General features: G+C 51.4%; 1 protein-coding gene across 4 annotated transcripts in view; it reads right to left on the bottom strand.

Moving 5' to 3' along the window:
- Positions 1-18,925, bottom strand: part of Rbfox3 (RNA binding fox-1 homolog 3) — a 428,898-nt gene that overhangs the window by 177,242 nt on the left and 232,731 nt on the right. For all 4 annotated transcript variants that reach the window (XM_037201310.1, XM_037201309.1, XM_028892576.2 and 1 more), the window contains exon 3: positions 5,564-5,657. The gene's annotated coding sequence lies outside the window, so the exon portion shown is untranslated. The remainder of the gene's footprint in view (positions 1-5,563; positions 5,658-18,925) is intronic.

Raw genomic sequence — 18,925 nt, forward strand, 5'->3', positions numbered from 1 at the left:
TAAACCAGGAGTGTCCGACCTGTTGCCCATGGATTTTGTGAGTGCACACATATGTTTATTTTGTGTGACACTGCAGTGTGATGTCATTTATAAAGTCCACACCTAAATGCTGGGTGGATGTGGTGGTCTAGCTGTAATTTAATTGCTTGGAGGACAGAGTTGGGGAACCTCTGCAGCAAGCTGGCTAATTAAATTAGCCTTCTCATTAAGCTCTGGGTTCAGGGAGAGACCCTGCCTGAAAGAGTGAAGAGTGATCAGGGAAGACTTCTGGCACCAGCCTTGGGCCTACACACATATACACATGTGCATTTGTACTCACATATATGTTCTACTACATACACATACTAAGCATCTCAATGTTTTCACACATACATACATAGGTCCTACACACATGTGCTCAAAGATCTAGAAGTTTTAAGTAAGTTGATGATGTTGAATTGGGCTGCATTGGTAGCTACTCTGAGCCACATGTGGTTGACAGGCTTGCCATCACCATTATAATGAGTATTATCTACCATTAAAAGACAGACAAACTGCTCACACTAGCTGATTCCACTTTTGGAAGATTATGGAGAAGCTGGACTCTCGGAGGCAGAGTCATCAAGTCAGGTGATTGCCAAGGCCGGGGACACAAAGGTGAACAGAGGAGGTGGCAACCTGGCGATGTGAGTGTGTTGTGCTGAAAAAAGTCAAGAGCCCAGCTAGCTGTGTAGAGTTGGCCACAGGTAAAAGTAAAAATTAAAAAGCTTGCCTATCTGCTGGGTTCCCCAGGATTAGGCGACAGACAGCAGCCTTCCAGAAAGGTGCCAGCATTCCGTGTTACAGATGAGAAGCCAGGGCCAGGTGATTAGGTAAGCTGCTGTTCCGTCAGCGTCAAGTCAGGAGTTTGCCTTCGGCAGTCCCAGCATCCCTCAGGTGCTGGTGTATGAAGGAAGAAATGCCCTCCCCCAGATCCTGAGCTTCCTGTGCTGTGGAGGTCACCCTGACTTGCAAAGTGCACAGTGAGAGAGGGGAAGGGGCTGGTGACAGCGAGGGCCACTTTTAAAACAAGATGGCACTGAAGATCAATTTGCAATACACCTGAACGAGGGCCCCGTGGTGTGAATGTGCCGTCTGCACTGACCTTCGCCGACTGGGAGCTTTGCATCTGCGCTGCATGAATTTCAATTCAGCAAATTATGCTTAAAACACGTGTAACCCCAAACTGAATGTAAACACACCAGAAACCTGGCGGCTGTCATCGACTGGGAGTACATACAGTCACACACGCATGCACTGAGGCGTCTCTCCGGATAGTTCTCTGGGGACTGGGTTTCTTTTCTTCCCTGTTTCTACCCTCAGGGCTTCCAGCTGGCCTTGGGGGTCGGTGCTCCCAGCAGGAGCTGATGATGTCACTCTACATGGTAGCATCGCTCTGCACCACCAAAATGCAAAGCCTGCAGACACTAAGCTTCCGGTTTGGGTGTTGCAGTCAAGGATCTCTTCTGAGGGCTTCCTGTTTTTCTCATTAAATTATAAGTCACCTGGGCTGGGGCCACTGACCTGCCCGGCAACCTCATCAACATCTATTTCCCTTTATCTTTGAGAAAGAAATGACTGCTCATTCCCTGGGAATGGTTGCTAGGAGCAGAATGTCTGATACACAGATGTGATTAACAGAATTCAATTAACATCACCTTCTAGCTGACCATGGGGACATGTTGCTAAACACTGGATGTGGGTACCTGTGTGCATATATGCATGCCTGTGCCTGCATGCATGTGGTTGTATGTAGCTGTGTGTATAGGCCTACGTGTATGCACACGTGTATCTGAGTGTATAAGCATGCAGGCAAGTGTGTGCATATGTACCTATGTGTGAACCCATGCTTGCATATGTGTGCATGCCTGATCATATGTGTGCATGTTAGTGTATATGAACACACCCAACAAAAACATCTTATGTACTGGGAAAAGACCTCCATGGAGGAAGGGGAGGGCTCTGGAGATGAGTAAAACTACTCTCTCTGCAGTGGGCATGAGAGTGGAGAATTCATACACCTTCTAAGCTTTAAAGCCTTGGGGGAGACTACTTTACAAAGAATCTGAAATATATGTCTGAAGACTGCTTCTAAAGTGAACAATCATCTCCTAATTCCTGTTTGGAGAAAATGCGTCTTCTAGTCTTTTAAAACGTGGCGTAGAATTTGGGGACAGGGTCAGTGTCTAAGGTCTGTCTGTGTACTTCAGAACAGGTCTGGGAAGATTGGCTACAAGATGGCACTTCAGTGTAACAAAATAACAGAAGTGATTATCAAAGAGACACAGGACAGAAGCTGCTGCCCTGAGATGTCTCAAGAGCTGGGAAGGGGACACAGTGTCTGGGCCACTCAGTGGGTGTGACAGCTTGCTTCGCTTGTCTACATTTTCCAAGAAGAACCTCGGTTATTTCTCTTCTTGTGTTGTAATGAAGACATGTGAAGGGTTAACTTTACTTTAAAGAGCTCCAAGCTACAGAGATGGTTCAGCAGTTAAGAGCATGCACCGCTCTGCGGAAGCCCTAGGTTTGGTTCCTATCAACCACGTGGGCTCATGACTACCTATAACTCCAGCTCCGGGGAATCTGACACTTCTGGTCTCTGGAGGCACATGCACCCCTGTGCATGTACTTGACTACACACAGATTCACGGACACATATATACTTAAAATAATGATGTAGTCTTTAAAATTAAAAATAAAGAGAGGCTGGGCATGGTCATGATGCCTTTAAACCTAGCATTCAGGAGGCAGAAGCAGACACAAATAACAGAAAAATAATAATCAGAAAAAAGATAGCAATCCTGTTAGAGGTCTCCAGATCTCTGAACTAAGGGGGAGCTGGTTTAAGGTCATCAGAAGGAGAGAATGAGATACACACACTGAAGGTCCAACCACTCTTGGTTACACTCTACAGCTCTTGATGATACTCAGTGACAACCAGGAAAGTCGCCTGCAGTGGGAACCGTGTTCTGGAACAAGAACACCTCTACCCGTGTCTCCGTGAGAGTTCAATTCGTCACCATGCTGGCGGCTGGGACAGACAGTTGTGTTCTAGTGCGGCGGTTCCTCCAGGACAGGAAGCATCACTCTAGCTGCCTTTTATCAATTAGTTATCAAGCCCTTTCTAACGTTGGTCCTGGTGGCTCAGACCTGAGGCAGGAGCTGGTGTAGGGCTCTTGCCCGTGTGTGTTGGGGAGGGGAAAGCGAGACCTGGGGAAGCCTTGTCATGCTAGCTATCATGAGGACTGGCACCCAGAGACCAGTTTGAGCCTTTCTTTTTCTTTTTCCCTTGTCACCCACACAGCTTCACAAAACAGAGACGGTCAGAAAATACTAAGACTATGCATAACGGAATGAGAAAAGCCAGTCATTCGGTGCTGCCCCGAGGGGCTCAGTTAGGGTTCAGGAAGCCAGACTCTGCTGCTGCTCTCTAAGGAACAGCTGGAGTCGCACCTCCCGGGAGGTTTGGTCCAGACAGAACACAGCTATGATGGGCTTGGTGACCAGGCAGCATGATCCTTAGCGTAGGAAGTGGTGTTCAAAACGCCTTCCACGAACTCTTTCTCTTCTTCCTGGTCCTGCTGCCTTCCCACTCAGTCTGTGTGGGCTAAGCAAGGCCCAGGGCAGACTGCAAAGCTCTGAGCTAAACAAACTCTTAAAAGAGCAGGGAACCTCCAATGAGCCATTTTTCAGACTTTAATTCTGCCGAGTGGAACTTAAAAGGCCTTTCCATTTGCTCAGCTTGCATTCCCTCTGCCCGGGGCAAACAGCCTCCCTCCAAGGAGTCAAGAACAATCAGCAGAGAGTGCACAGCCCAGCTAACCATCCAGTGCCAATCTGCTGCAGAAACTAGGGTTCAACCCTGCCTAGCGGCTGTGTAGGCCAGCAACTGGAAGACATCTGGATTTTGCCATCAAGAACCGCCCTACAGGAGCTCAGCCAGGGCCCCGCTTGATCAGATCAACAGCCTCTACAGCTTGATTGCATTTCCAGGAGCAAAAACCTAGGAAGGATCCAGGTGACACAGCTCCACGCTCTGCAGAGCATCGCCTGATGTGGGGCCTGCAGCATTGGAGCTCTGGGTCCCGGGAACCCAGGTACTCTGTCAGTCATGAGCTGGGCAGCCCCGACCTTGCTGAGCACAGGGAGAGCATCTATGCATGTAACAGCAGCAGCAAGACACAGGTGCAAGACATTCCCTTGGCCAGAGCGTGGGTGTGAAGAGCTGACACCCAGCTGGGGCGGCCTGCACTTGTGCACAGCACCTTGGACAGGCACACATTCCCAGCTCTTGATACTTGGCCGGTCATGAGAGCCGATGCAAACAGAGCAGCCCTGTGTTCAGAGAGTGTTTCCCTGGCCCCTGCTCAGCTCCTGGCCCTCGCTTACCTCTTATTAGTATTCCCAGACATCAAGTCAATCCAAGTTACCTTGACATAGGAGGAGGATGGAACCAGAGCAAGCCCTTGCTAGGGCCACCCAGGTCCTTCGCAGACATTTCCCTGCATGCTGATGAGACACCAATACTAATGAACTAGCAAGACTGAAAAAGCACACAAGGAAGATTCTCAAGGAAAGATGTCCCTCCTCACAATACCGCCAAATGAGGAAGGCTCCACCTGAGCCAGACTCCCTCCAGCACCCCTTTGACGCTCAGCTCCATGGGAACCTGGCACACATTTTCCACTGTGGCTCCCAAGACCCACTAACCAGGGTATCTGGGGTGGAGAAGGAGGAATGAGCTGGTTTCCCATCAGCCACACCTCTTAGGTAGCATGGGAGAGTCTGGCCCCGATCCTCTGCGGTCGCTTTACTTTGTGTTTATGAACCTGCTTTCTCTCCTGGCATTCGGAGCTCCGAGGAAACCTCCGCCAAGGCTATTCATAGGCCAAGGGCATCCCTGGGGAGGAGAATGAGTTCACAGCCACAGCACAGGTGCCAAGTGTAACCAAGGTTCCCAGTTGGCCCAGGCCACACTGGGGAGTGACGACTGGAGCTCCCCAGCGAAGCCGAACCCAGATCCCCTCCTGCTGTCTAGACTGGCCACTTGGGCCAAGCTTTTTACCACCTGTGCTTGGACCCAGACCCTGCTAGAAGCAGAACCTGTGGTCACACAGTGGGATTCCACCCTAGGTCAGACCTGGAGGGAGGAGGGGAGGAGGGTTTGGCACAGTGACACAGAATATAAATGACTCTTGTAAACAGAGTTTAATAAAAAGGCAGTGAGGGAATTTATGAGCAACCCAAGGATAATTAAAATTATTTATCTACTTACCTCCCTTGCTGGCTGATCAGTCTATTAATTATCTATTATGTACATGCTGATTTGCATTTCAGTGAGGGGGGTAAGGGCAGGTGAGCAATATGGGGTGGGGGAGGGGGTCAGGACTCACATGGTGGGAAGAGTACCAACACTCCTTTGGGCAGAACATGGCTCCCCTCGGTTGACCCCCATTCTCACATCACTCGCCCTCCCTCCCCCTGCCCACATGGGCCACCCTGGCCACTGAGAACCAGCCACGACAGAGTAGAAAGCATCACAGACCTGTTTGCAGAATGGATCACTCTTAGAACAGGTTCCCGCCGAAAAGGCCTGTGGGCCAGCTCCCGGGAAGGCTGGCCGATTCCCCTTGATACTTCTGAAAAGGAAAACAAGAGAATGAAATCATTTTCAATCTCCTCTTACATCTGGGAGACATCAGACGCATATTGTCCTGTGTTCTTGATTAGAAATATCACAGGATGTAGTGCAATGTCTTTTGAACACTGTGAATGAGGAAATACTGGGACGGGCGGGGTGGGGTGGGGGCTGAAGTGGAGGGGTGGGAGGCACAACCAGGTGCTTGCTGGCCAGTCAGCTCTGAAAGCTGAAGGGCAACTCCAAGATGAGAAGATGTCGCGTGGGTCAGAGGGAGGGTGTCAGTGAGTGAGAACAGGATGAGCTGACAAAGGAGGGGCCACTGATGGATGGCGCCTCTGATCTGTCTCCCACAGGGGACCCATTCTCCTTTCCAGCCAGCGCAGCCCTCGTGAGGCTATGTCCTCAGTGTCAACTCCACTACCAGCCTTTGTTCCCAAGCACTGGGCTCAGCTCAGTGCCAATGTCACACCCCAAGGGACCACCAGGCCTATAATGATGCCTTGGAGCCTAGTTAGGCTGCCCTTCCATCTAAACCTGCCAGAGTTCCCCCCAGATGGCCACAGGCACCCCGCCTTTATCCTGAGCGGCCTCTCACAGCTTACAATGTGGTGCCTCTCGCACTGGCTCTCAGCCAGACATTAAAGTGTGTGGCAGGGTCCAGCGAGACCTAGGTCCTGCATCTCTGCTGGACTATGTCTGCAATGGGTAGATACAGGCCTTCTCTGGTCTGTACTTGGTGGGTTCCCCACAAAGCCACATGATAAATTCCCAGGACCCAACTTGAGATGTTTGGAGAGGGGCCTGATAGATGATCAGCTATGAGGATGGCACTTTCGTACGGGGTTAGTACCCTTGTGAGTAGCCTGCCCGCTCCTGCACGTTATAAGGTTGATGTGAGGTCTGCCTACACCTTGAACTTGGGTTTCCAGTCTCTGTAACTCAGAGAAGCAAATATGTGGCATGGCATGTGCCCATGGCATCTCACCAGAGCGGTCCACATCCACCATCCTTAAGGCAGCTGGTTATGGGTCAGACACTCACAATTGGGAAGCATGGCAAGCAGTCTCACCAAATTATGGACTCTTTCTTACTCGACCTCTTCTGAGCCTCCCTCCACTGACCTGCACCACCTCACCCTACCCCTACCCCCTGCCAAACACCACACCCTCCTCCTTCCCTGGCCTCTGCCCTGAGAACTTTTTGAACAAATCAACCTGACCTCAGGGCCCTTGCACATACTGTCCTGTCTCTGGGTGCTCTTCCCTGAGACCTCCACATTCTGAAAGCGTGTCCTTCCTCACTCAGGTGTCCCCTCAGAGAGGCTTCTCTGCACCCTGAAGTCTGCCTCGTCCTCTGCCCTGTCACCGTCATGGCCGGTGGGCATCATCTGTAGAGTCATTAGCATGGACACCCAAAACTGACAGCTTCTGGACAGCACACCAGGTGACCCCAAGGACGCAGAGCCCAGAACAGCACTCCCACACAGCAGCACTCGGCATGAGGTGAGTACACTCATTCACTCATGAATAAGCAGCACAGTTGTCCTGGACTCCTGGTACAGCTCCCGGCCCCAGTCTCCTGCATGTCCTGCACGTTCCAGCCCACTTCTTTCAAAGAGTAAAAGCTGGGGTCTGAGGAGATGGCTTAGTGGACAAAGGGCCTGCCAAGCAAGCATGAGGACCTGGGTTTGGTCCCCAGCACACACGTGACAGGGGTGCTGTGGCACACGTCTGTAATCCCAGCACGGGGGAGACAGGTAAGAGTCCATGCGCTTACCGGCCAGTCAGTCTAGCCCGATCAGGCAAGCCCCAGGGCCCAGCAAGAGACTGGGGAGACACTGAACGTAGATCTCCCCATTCATGTGCACACATTTGCTTAGGCACCCACACAAAAGTAACACACACACACACACACACACACACACACACACACACACACACACACACAGGAGGGGTAAGTTTCTTGACATTTTTGTGGTATTTTCAAGGCTTCCAAATTAAGTTCATGTTCCCAACATGGCTAGGCTCTTCACGGTCAGCCATACTTCTTTCCCTCATGACTCTCAGCTTCCCACGTTCTCCACACCTGAGTCCTAGCAAGCCTCCATATTCTGGTGCATGCTAACCTGCACAGAACCCCTGCTGTGTTCCTGGGGTGAGTTGTTACCAACTCAAGGTTTCTGCCAGCCTTTCCTCATCCATACCCCTAGGGATGGTTCTTGTATTCCTGCCCCTTTCTTCTCCTGAATTCCCCACATTGCCGTGGGAACAGCTCGCCAGTGGCAGCCTTTCCCACCTGTTGGGGTCCACACCACATAGGGCTGGGGTTCTGAGTGGGTTCTGAACTAAAAGCCTCCCTCTACCTCCCACACTCCTTGTGGCTTCTGCCTAGACCTGCTGCTCTCTGCGGAGGGAATGTGCTCTGCCATCCTAGGGAGTGTGACAAGCCAGTCTCATGTTGCCTCAGTTTCCACAGCCTTATGAGAGCTAGCAGCCTGTGTTCATAAAACACACAGCAGGACAGTGTCTTCTTAGAGGAGTTCACTGCTGGGCTCATCTGGCCAGACCTCATGGCTGTGGAGTAGTTGATGGTCAGCTTTTGTGTCTACCTGGAGAGTCCTAGCCATGCATCCCAACATTATCTAGATTTTCCTTGACTGATCTGACATCTATGATCTGTTCCCTTCATGGGAGATGAGTCCCAGGGTATGGGTGGGCCTGATTCAAGCATCTTAAAATGAAGAGTGAGGTGGGCTTGACTTGAGGCTGGGCTGGCAACTCCCAGTTGAGCCTGCAGAATCTGGACAAGTCACCTTCTCCTGAGAGCCGTGAGATCAGTCATCAGTCTATCTGGCCATCTGGCTGGCTGGCTCCCATGGTTCTATTTACTAGATCTGCGGAGGTCTCTTCTGGACTGGACTTCTCCTAGAAAGGCTGTGTCTGTCAAGATTCTAGAAAAGCCCCCCAATCCTCCCCACCACATCTCTGCAGGAGTTGGGGGTATGCCTCAGCAGTGGAAAATGGACACTGGAAAAGTCACCTTGGGGATAAGGGCTTCCCAGTCATAAGTCTGGAACCCGCTGGCCATCTTGACTCTGTAAAGTTGGGCAAGGCTGCATTGAGGACACTCAGCCTGAGCTTCAGCCCCAGCCCCAAGGCCATGGCCTTTGCCCCGGGCCCCCTAGAGGTGTCCCTAACCCTTTTCTGGCCCCACCACTCCCCCGTTTCCTGACTATCGCTTCTCAATTCCTTACGATGTGCAACAGCCGCAATGCAGAGATGCCACACTGAGCGCCGAGTACTGGGCGAACTGTGTTCAGAATCGATTCTCAGGGCTGTGAATACCAAGGCGAGGTGGAGCTGCTGGGAAGTACACATACCAGGGAAGATCCAAGAGCCAAAGAGGAGGGCTGGGCTGGAAAGGGGGTGGGAAGATTTTCCAAGAGGAGACAGCCAACAGAGCAAGCACAGCCTGGCCCCCTCTGCATGGCAGCGTGTGAGTAGGTGGTACATGGCTAGACCCTGCAAGGAAGAGGGACAAGTGTCTCTGTGTGTCCAAGTCAGGATGCCAGGCTAACAGAACAGTGTCCCAAGGCAGGTGGGCGCAGATAGCACAGCTCACGCCCAGTGACAGGCGCCTTCCTGGGCTGGGGACACTGGTATGGTGGAAGGCTCTGCTAACCCACCTGTTCCACAGAGCAGAAGAGCTCAGGCTGGGGAAGCCTTGGCCCATGTAGGAAGTAAACAAGACCCAGAGACCTCGGGGGTCTCTGAAACTTGTGTCCTTGAGATTGTATTAGCAGAATAAACTGTCCCTGTGCCCTTGAGTCTTCCCTGGGTAGAGCTTAGGTGAAGACAGGGGAACGGAGCGACGGCTCTGTGGCCTCTGCAGCCTCCACAGTGTGACTTGATAGCATCACAATGGTCAGCACACAATGCTGGGGGCCTACCCCAAAACACACGATCTGCACTTTGGTAGGTAGCACTTAAGAGTCCCATATGGATGACCCCACCACCCTGCTCTTGCTGGCACTGACCAGATTCCTATAGCCAACTCCTGAGTTCCTTCTCCCACTTCTGAAACCCACTGGGCTGGCTCTTCCATGGCCGCACTGGCTGTCAGGGTCGGGCATCAGGGGAGGGAAGGCTTCTGCTGACTACAAGGGTTCTCTTGGTGTAGGATCAGGCCAGGTGTGCTCAGAAACAGAAACCTCCCAGGCACAGGCCCCGCCACAGAGCATTAAGTTTAGTGTGTGGGGTTCCATGTAGCATGGCTCTGCTCAGTTATTCATCACTCCATTACCCCTGCCTGGACCCTTACCCTAATGTTCCTGGCAGGCCCCAGGTGGAGCCATCCCTAGGCTATGATCAGTGCTGTCTTGTCTGGGTGTAAGGGTCTGGGGGCAGCCTTGAGGAGGAGGGGGAGGGGCAGGTGGGGTCCTGTCTCTTTCTGCTGTAGAATGACATGGACTAACCGCCGCGAACCATGGGAGGCCAGGCCTGCAGGTCCGCTGTTTGAGTCGCTGGTCCAGAGCCCTGACTCCTACCGTGAACTGCAAACCGTGAGCTGCAAAGGGACTGGGAGTCTTGGCCTCCAGGCAAAGCTGCTGTGGCTGTGGCACCTCCCCTGGAGAGCAGGGCTTGCTCTCAGGTTCCTGAGTGCACCGGAAGCCCTCGGCAGCAAACCCTGTCCATCTTCCCATATGCAGGAGCTACTGATCAGTCACATGCAAAGCTAGGTGCCTTGGTAGCTCAGTGGGGGATTGACTCCAGGATCTCCATGGATATCAGAATGCTCCAGAGCCCAACATAGAGTGGTGTAATGTTTGCATAAAACCTACGCAAACTCTCCCATGTATCATATATGTTAATTTTCATTACATTTTATTTATTTATTATATGTGGATGTGGATGTGGATATGTGTGCCACAGCATACACAGGGAAGTCAGAGGACAATTTGTGGGGGTCAGTTCTCTTCTTCCATCATTATGAGGTCTTGGAAAACAGACTCAAGTTATTGGGTTTGGTGACACTTGGTGACAGGCCCTTTGTCACCGAGTCATCTTGCTCACCCTCTCCCATATACATAATTTACTTAAAATAAGGTTTCATTTACATTTTTACTTATTCATTTGGTGTGTGTGAGGTATGCATGTGTGTAGTATATGTGAATTCACTTTCCTGGGAGTGTACATGGAGAGCTGGGGTGACAGAAAGTGTCCACTTTACTTTTTGAGACGGGGTCTCTTACTGAACCTGGAGCCTTTCTGCAGTTGGCTAGATGGACTGAACAGTGAATCCCTGGGGTGCCGTCTACCTCTTCTAGCACTGGGGTAACAGGCATGTACCCCACGTCCAGCTTTTTATGTGGGTGCTGGAGATCTGCATCCAGGTCCTCATGCTGCACAGCCAGCGCGTTCCCCAGTGAGCCATCTCTCCAGCCCCCCAACAGACTGTGAACCCTCACCAGGCTGCCTATGAGACCCGGGCAATGTCACACTTGTAAGTAGCTGAGCCCTGCACTGTGTAGGGACTGGTGACAAGAAAGAAAAAGTCTATGCACACTCAGGGCAGGAGCAACGATTTTTCCTGAAATTTCGATCTGTGGTTGGTTGAACCCGCAGACGTGGAGTCCACAGACAGAGGAGCCGGGCTCCTTTCCACAGATTGTTCCTGATGAGCTGAGTTGGGGCCTCAGGCAGCCAGACCATCCTGGAGGGCAGTGAGAGGTCACAGCCTCTAAGCTGTATCTCAGCCATATCCACAGAGACTTGTAAGGGGGTCACAGGTAACCGGGCCTAACAGGAAATCCCCAAAGTATGTGGTTTGCTTTTTTTTTTTTTTTCTTTTAAAGGCAGGGTCTCTTGACTCTGAACTTCTGGTCTTCCTGCCCCTGCCTGCTGGGATTAGTACGATGATCTTATCGACTATCTTCAATGTTTTCCCAGGACAGGCTGCTTTCAGGAGTGACGGGGAAACAGACGGGGTGACAAGGAGTCCCCAGGAGCAGACAGGACCACTGAGCCTCCCATAAACAGATGAAATAGCAGAAGTCAGGTCATAGCCCCACTCAGCAGAGTGCCTGCCTTGCTCCCGAAGGCACAAATGGCAGCAGCCAAGTGTCAGTGAGGGTAGAACAGGCCAGAGACCTGCACTGGCTGGACCATGTGTCGGAGGCAGATGCAGGGTCTGGTGCCTTCTGAGAGCTGCCACTCACTCCTGGTGCACAGGGAGCCGAGCACCGCGAAGAGTCTCACGGTCACTCTCCAAAGGAGCCGCACGATGCAAGGACTGAAAGGCATAACCATGTCCTCTCTCATTCCTGTAGGGGAAGCTCGCTCTCTCTCTCTCTCTCTCTCTCTCTCTCTCTCTCTCTCTCTCTCTCTCTCTCTCTCTCTCTCTCTCTCTCGTGTGTGTGTGTGTGTGTGTGTGTGTGTGTGTGTGTGTGTGTGTTTCATGTGTTATACACTTATGTGAGCATATGTACACACAGCTGTGTGCCATGCATGCATGTGTGGTCAGCACGAGTGCCTTCCTCCACGGGTCCTCACCTTACCGTTTGAGTCCGGGTCTCTCACTGAACCTGGAGCTTGCTGATTCAGGGTTAACTGAAACAGTGATCCCTGGGAATCCTCCTGCCTCCACCTTCCAGTGCTAGGATTATAGGCACATGCCACTGCCTCATGCCTGTTTTGTCTTTTGTTTTTTAAATGAGTTCTGATGGCTTTCACTCAGGTTCTCACATGTGCACCACAAGCATGTTAGCAGCTGAGCCATTTTTCCATGCCTAGCAAGGTTTTTCTTTCTTTTTCTGTAAGGAACAACTAAACAGTCACTAGGAGATGCTCAGAGCTGTTCCTGGTTGTGGGGAGTATGAAGCTGGCTGAGCTCAGAGGGGACTGGGATTTACCTGGGGCCCTGCATTTCTTCTTTACGACTCACACCTGTAACTTCAGCATTTGGGGTGCCGAGAAAGAGTCAGAAGGCAAAGGCCAGTCTGGACTGTGTAGGGAAACCCTTCTATAACATCTCATCACCCCTGGAAGGAAAGGCCTCAGGGCTGCACAGCACCATGTTAACCATTGTGAATGGCAGGTGGGAGAAGATGCCAGTTTCTGATGTTTTGTCTCAATTATCAAATTTCCCCTATTTTTTGATGACTGTGTAGTTACACCACAAGCCTTTGGGGGAGGGTGTCGGGCTTGCTCATCTACATGAGATGGCACTGGCCAGAAGCGTGGGATTTTGTGTACGCAGAAGCTCAGAAGAGGCCAGGTGGCAGTGCACAGGTCTGATCCCAGCACTCAAGAGGGACAGACAGGCAGATCTTTGTGAGCTTGAGGCCAGCTTGGTCTACATATCAAGTTCTAGGCTAGCTAAATAAATAAATAAATAAATAAATAAATAAATAAATAAATAAATAAATATAGCTTAGAGTCTGGCTGGTGGTTTAGTGGTCAAGTAACTAGAGGATGGATGCTACAGTGAGATCTGGGAGAAATCAGGTGACTTCTACCCAAGAAGACCTCTGTCTGTTCCAAATGACGATCTCTAGACTAAGACCATTTCTGCTTCCAAGAGCTCAGGCCTCCCTGCCATCTTCCTGGTAGGAGAATGGGGCCTCAGTCCTCTGGGCAGACCCCACCCCTCATGTAGGACACTAGAGAGGGCTGGGGTCCTGGCCACTTCTCCTTGTCAAGCAGAGGTCCCCAAGTTCATGAGAAACACCAGGGCTCTTACAGAGTGACTCCTTCTCTACCTCGCGAAGATGGGTGGGGGGCTTGAGCATCCTGAGGTCCTCTGCAGAGTGACCTGTCCCTGGAGAGCCCTGGACCTCCCATCATTCCTGCACGACTGCCCCCACACAATCAAGTCTAGGACAACAGGCAGCTGCTGGAAACTCGCTCAGTAGCGCCCCCTCCTGGCTGCACATCAAACCAGCTGGGTCTTTTACGGCTAGGTTTGGCATAAGCCGCAGCCTGATGCATGCGCGGCCAGCTCTTGCTTTGATCTCACACAGCTACACTTCCAGTTGTTAGAAACTCACAAAAGCCTCGTGATCAAATTCCAGGTCATTACTCAAGGAAAGGGACCCCTCTGTGGTCGACAGCGGCAGTTTCAAACCAATTAAAATCAGCCCCGCGTTCCTGCAGGCCGCCGCTGTGCCGCCACCCTGGAGGTCTCCCAGGGCCCATGCTTGCAATGAGCAAGACGTAGGAAATGTTAATGGAGATGCTTAAATGGCACGCCGAGGGGATTCTGGTAAATAAGGCCACTCTACGAGGCTGGGGGAGACGTCTCTCGAGCTTACCCTGGAGGGAACTTCAATAAACACGAGATTGGATTGGAAACAATTCACGCCGCAAGGGGTGGGGTCTACCGGCAGAGCAGGGAGGGGTCTTCGGAGGAGAAAAGCTATTTCATTTCCTATTAGTTCCTCTTTGCAAGTGTCTTTGCCCCCTGCTGCTGGCTCCTGAACCTGCCAGGGCCTGACAGTACCCACTGAGCCGGCAGGGAGGACCAGGGTGTAATTTGCCAAGTAAAAATGGGAGGGGGTGGGATGGGGCTGGATAGATAAGGGAAGAGAGGTTCCAGGGACTGAAGGGCTGGAAAGAACTGTAGTGGATCCCGGGGCAGAGCAAGAGAATGAACTTCTCTAAGGATGGGTTGTGTCTCGGAGCAGTGAGGTACTGTTTAGGGAAGACCAAATGTTTGCTTGCTTTGAATGTTTTTATTGCATTTATCAAGTATTGGGGGGGGGGCATCCATATGCCATGCTGAGTCTGGAGGTCAGAGGACAACTTGCAGGAGTCAGTTCTCTCCTTCTACCACGCAGGTCACAGGAAGTGAACTCGGGGCACTAGACTTGGCGGCAGATGCTTTAACTTTTCTGGCCCATCATTAATTTGTTTGTTTGTTGACATGGCTTACCACTGTGGCCCAAGAGTCCTGCTTCAGCTTCCAGGGGGTTGGTATCACAGCATCACAGGTGTGTGTAACCACACCTGGCTTAGGGAAGATCAAATGTGACCCAGGAGTCAAACAGTGTTCTAGAGACTACAGTCCTGTGAGCAAATGGAGCCATGGCTGAGTTACCAGAATGGAGCCTGAGCCGACGCTGTAGCTACTGCTTGGTTTCCAGCCTGGAATTGTGTCCAGGGTGTGGGCAGTTCACTGGTCTGCTCCACGCAACTACAGGGCCTCTTGACATCGTGGAGAAAGCTGTGAGGTCAAACCACAGCTTGGGAAAACTGGACTTGCTAAAGCTGGGCCAGGAAGCTGAGGCGTTGCTCACAGGACACCTACCACAGGCTTCTGTGCGCCCGCACTTGATTTCAGCTCTAAAAGTGAAATGATAGGCCTTGGTGCAACAATTTGGCAGTAAAACTCTCAGATACCCAGCTAACGGTGAAATTCTAGATAGACAAAAATAACACCTTGATTGGCTTAAGTATGTACCACACAGCCTTTGGCATACACTTACACTAATATATACATACACATACATACATACATACATACATACATACATACATATATTTGTATATATGCACACACACAGCCATGAACTCACACATCTTAAAGAAAAGAGCGAACACTTCCCAAAGCTAGTTGGGGACCCAGCTCTTCCTGCAGGCTCAGTGAACCCTCCTCACATCATCCCCATAGCTACCAGGTCATCACTCAGACAGGAAGACTGGCTGCAAATTGCCACTTGTTCAAGGCCACACAGTCAGCACGTGGCCTGGCTTAAACTGCAGACCCAGGTCATTCGTATTCCAAAGTCTGCACACTTTCCCAACCAGACCCAATGCATCAAACTTGGAAGCATTTTGCAAACAGAACGGGCTGTGAGGAAGTCACTATTGATTCAGCACTCTGCTCACTGCGCTTGGCTCAGGCCCTTTGAACCTCGGAGTAAAGATTCTGCGATATCAAGTGAAGGCTCGGTCATTACGGTTGCTGGGATGGCTCCATGGCTGCACCAAATCCTGAGCAACACTGACACCCCGGCACAGAGAAGTAGCCCTGTGCCTTCTCGAATTCTGAGCACCCTTAACCTTCAGCTCCCCTTAATTAAGTAGCTGCTCGTAGGGAACCGGTAGATGCGGGAGGTGCTGGCCACACTGTTAGAATGGCACTCTTGATGAAGCTAGGCAAGTCTCCTTAGCCCTGGGGCCAGCGTCTTGGCAGTCAGGAGCTTATAATAGCCTGCGGGCAGACCTCTCTGACTGTGGCCGAGTCCACAAGCATGTCACACGTCAACTCCCTCACCTTCCACCATTAGCTCTGTGAAGACTTCTCTAGGAATACAAGTTAAGCTTAGCACTTTGCCTTTTTCTAGAAATGTCTTTTTTGTTTAAATCTCTCTTTCTAAAACAATTGTCAAGGGGATTGAGACAGAGCCTTCAGCAGGTCGTTAGCCAGCCCGTCTCTGGAGTTGCCTGCCTGCTGCTGCTGCTGAGTTTATGAGTTCCCCTGGCTCCACCTCTGCACTGTCAGCTGGAGCCCTTTCGACAACTGAGCCCAATTCACGCCCTGAGTGGAATAAATGCATTCCAAGCGCGACCATCCTGAGGCTCCAGGTGCTATTTGCTTAACCAGCGGCCAAGAAGGAGCCTGGGACGTGGCAGTAAGAAGCGGGCCAGCATGGATCATCAAAACTCCAACACAGAGGAGGCTGCTAATCAACTGTTAAAATCCAGGACACAGAACTGCTGAGGGCGTGAGCCAGGGAGCCCCACTAAACAAAAACAGCAAACTCTCCATTCCAGGTCTGTAATCAGGGCCTCCTCTCTCCATGAGGGTTGAGAGACGGCATGCACCCCAACGCGGGGTGTTTCCGTTGTCTGCCTAATGAGCTTTCACTGGGAGGTTTCATATGAAGAGCTGCATTTTGGAACCCAGCCCTGTAAGAAAGGAAGGGGTGGGGTGGGAGCACGGGAGAGAAGCCACCCACTGGATGTTGGCTCTTCCAGGGAGAACGCAGATTTAATTACAGGCAGGTTGTTGATTTCCAGGTGACCTACTTCCCACATGGCTTCCCCTGCTTTTCTCCCCCAACACAAAGTTTTGACATCTATGAGCCAGAAAGGAAGAAAAGTCACACAATGTCACCAAAGCAGAGAGGGGATCGTGCTCTGCCATCCTTGGCAGGATAGGAGAGGAACAGAAGGCTATGGGAGGCGCATATGTAAGAGGCAGAGGGGGCAGGAGAGGAAGAACACGGGAAGATGGCAGCTGAGATGCCACCCTGCTCAGCGAGGTTCTCTAGGTCAGCCTAAGTAGGAATGGTCCAAGACACCCACGTGCAAGCACCTACATATATGTATACATGTACAGACATATATGTATAAGCATACCCTCACATACACACATGCATTCACACACATACATATAAATTTATACACATACATACATTACACAAGCATGCACACACATATACACCTCCACACTTATACCTAATGAATATACATATGCGTGTGTGTGTGTGTATACACATGCATGCACATGTACACACACATACTGCTCTTGGGTCTACTGTTTCTGTTCATCCTGAGGACCCTGTTAGATTCAAAGGGCCCCAAGGTGGGCTGGAATGGCTGATAATGTCCTGTGTCCTGCCAGACCATTTGAGGAGCTAGTGGCCCCTGAGAGGTGATGGACTTTCCAGAACGCTGTGGCGGACTAGCTTCTGATCACGGATTATGGGGCAGCGTCCCTTTTGAAGAAACTGTGGGACCTCTTGGGACAGGAAAGGCCCGCCTCTCCCAGGACACTCATGGCCAGAGGTCAGGATTTAATAGGACCCCAGCTCTCTCTGCTCTCAGGATGGACAGAAGGCCCCTCCCCCAGCCATGCTTTCTCCCGCTCTCTGGCTTCTGTTAGGAGAGATGGCGATATTTTTAACACTGCCCAGAAGCGCCCCACACTCCTTCCCTAGGCAGACCTTTCCCACGTTTGAACAATCTTACTGCCAGGAAAAGTCCTTCCTTGGATCTCTCCAAAGTCCTTCTTGTTGTATGTAGTTCCCTTTCTACATCCTACCTATGGGCTAGGGATCAGCTGCTTGTCAACCTCTGCAGGGTGGCCAGGAGAGCCCGCGACCTATGGTAGCATGACCTATGGCTGTGACCTCTGCTCCCTGTTGTCCCCGCATGTGCACCTGCCCCTCAGAGCCTCAGAGCAGAAGTCTACTGCTCACAGCAAAGTTGGCTTCAGGGATCCAGCCAAGGTCTCACAACTGTAGCCTAAGTCACGCCATTACTGGGAGATGGACGTCTTCCAGGCAGCCACCAACTCCACACAAGAGACTCAAGTACATTCTGCTAGAAGGTAAGATGGATTCTGCGGTAACTGTACCACAATTGTGGGGAGATGGTTCACAAATGTTCAAGGGTTCCAGGAGAGGGACCCCGAGCCAGCACTGCCCACTACCACCAAACACTGTCCAAGAATTTGATGCAGAGCCTCTGTGAGCTGGGAACACAGGCCAGCTTCAAGCTCTAATGTACTCCAAGGACACGATGGAGCCTGAGGCATGGGTGTCTCGGTTTTTGAATGGCATGCTTCCATCTGCAATACCAGGGGGCCTTGAAGCCTCCTACCTGTGTCTCCTGTGTATGAGACCCCAGCTCCATAGTGTCAGGAGGAGTGTCAAGTGAACTTGAGAACAACCCCATGTGATCAGAAAATCTTAGAGAAGAGCCCTGACCTAAATATTCTCCCTGTACCTCTGCCAGATCCTGCCCAGCCCATGCCCATTCTGAGGTCACCAGAGACAGAAACACACTTCAAAGCATAAACATCTATGGCCAGTTTCTCTACAGAGTACAGGCATGATGGTTCCCATCAAACCATAGGCCATGTGTGATCACCACTGCAGCCAGTGTTCTGGGGGAAGAGATGGAATGGCAGAGGGAAGGGGAAGAGAGGGGACAGAAAAGAGTGGTCACTGTATCTGCAGGTTACAGAGAGCACCAGAGGGAGGGGACCCTGAGTTTCGGGGACCTGACTGTTCTCTGAGCGGCTGTCAATGGTGCCTGCACCTGTAGGATAATAAAATAAAATATGACGAGTTGCACAGACAAAAGGCAGAGCAAGGAAAGAGAAGGGATAAATAGAAGGGTCCAGGAAGGCCCCGTTGGGTTAGAAACAGTGAGGTGAGGAAGATGGGGTGGTGGAGGGTACCCCACCGAGCAATGGAGAACAAGAGTAGCTATGCAGAGCCAGTGGGTGTGGCACTGGATTGGGAGGCCGTGGTCT

The sequence above is a fragment of the Peromyscus leucopus genome, chromosome 8b (genome assembly GCF_004664715.2).
Source record: "Peromyscus leucopus breed LL Stock chromosome 8b, UCI_PerLeu_2.1, whole genome shotgun sequence".
Classification (NCBI taxonomy): Eukaryota; Metazoa; Chordata; class Mammalia; order Rodentia; family Cricetidae; genus Peromyscus; species Peromyscus leucopus.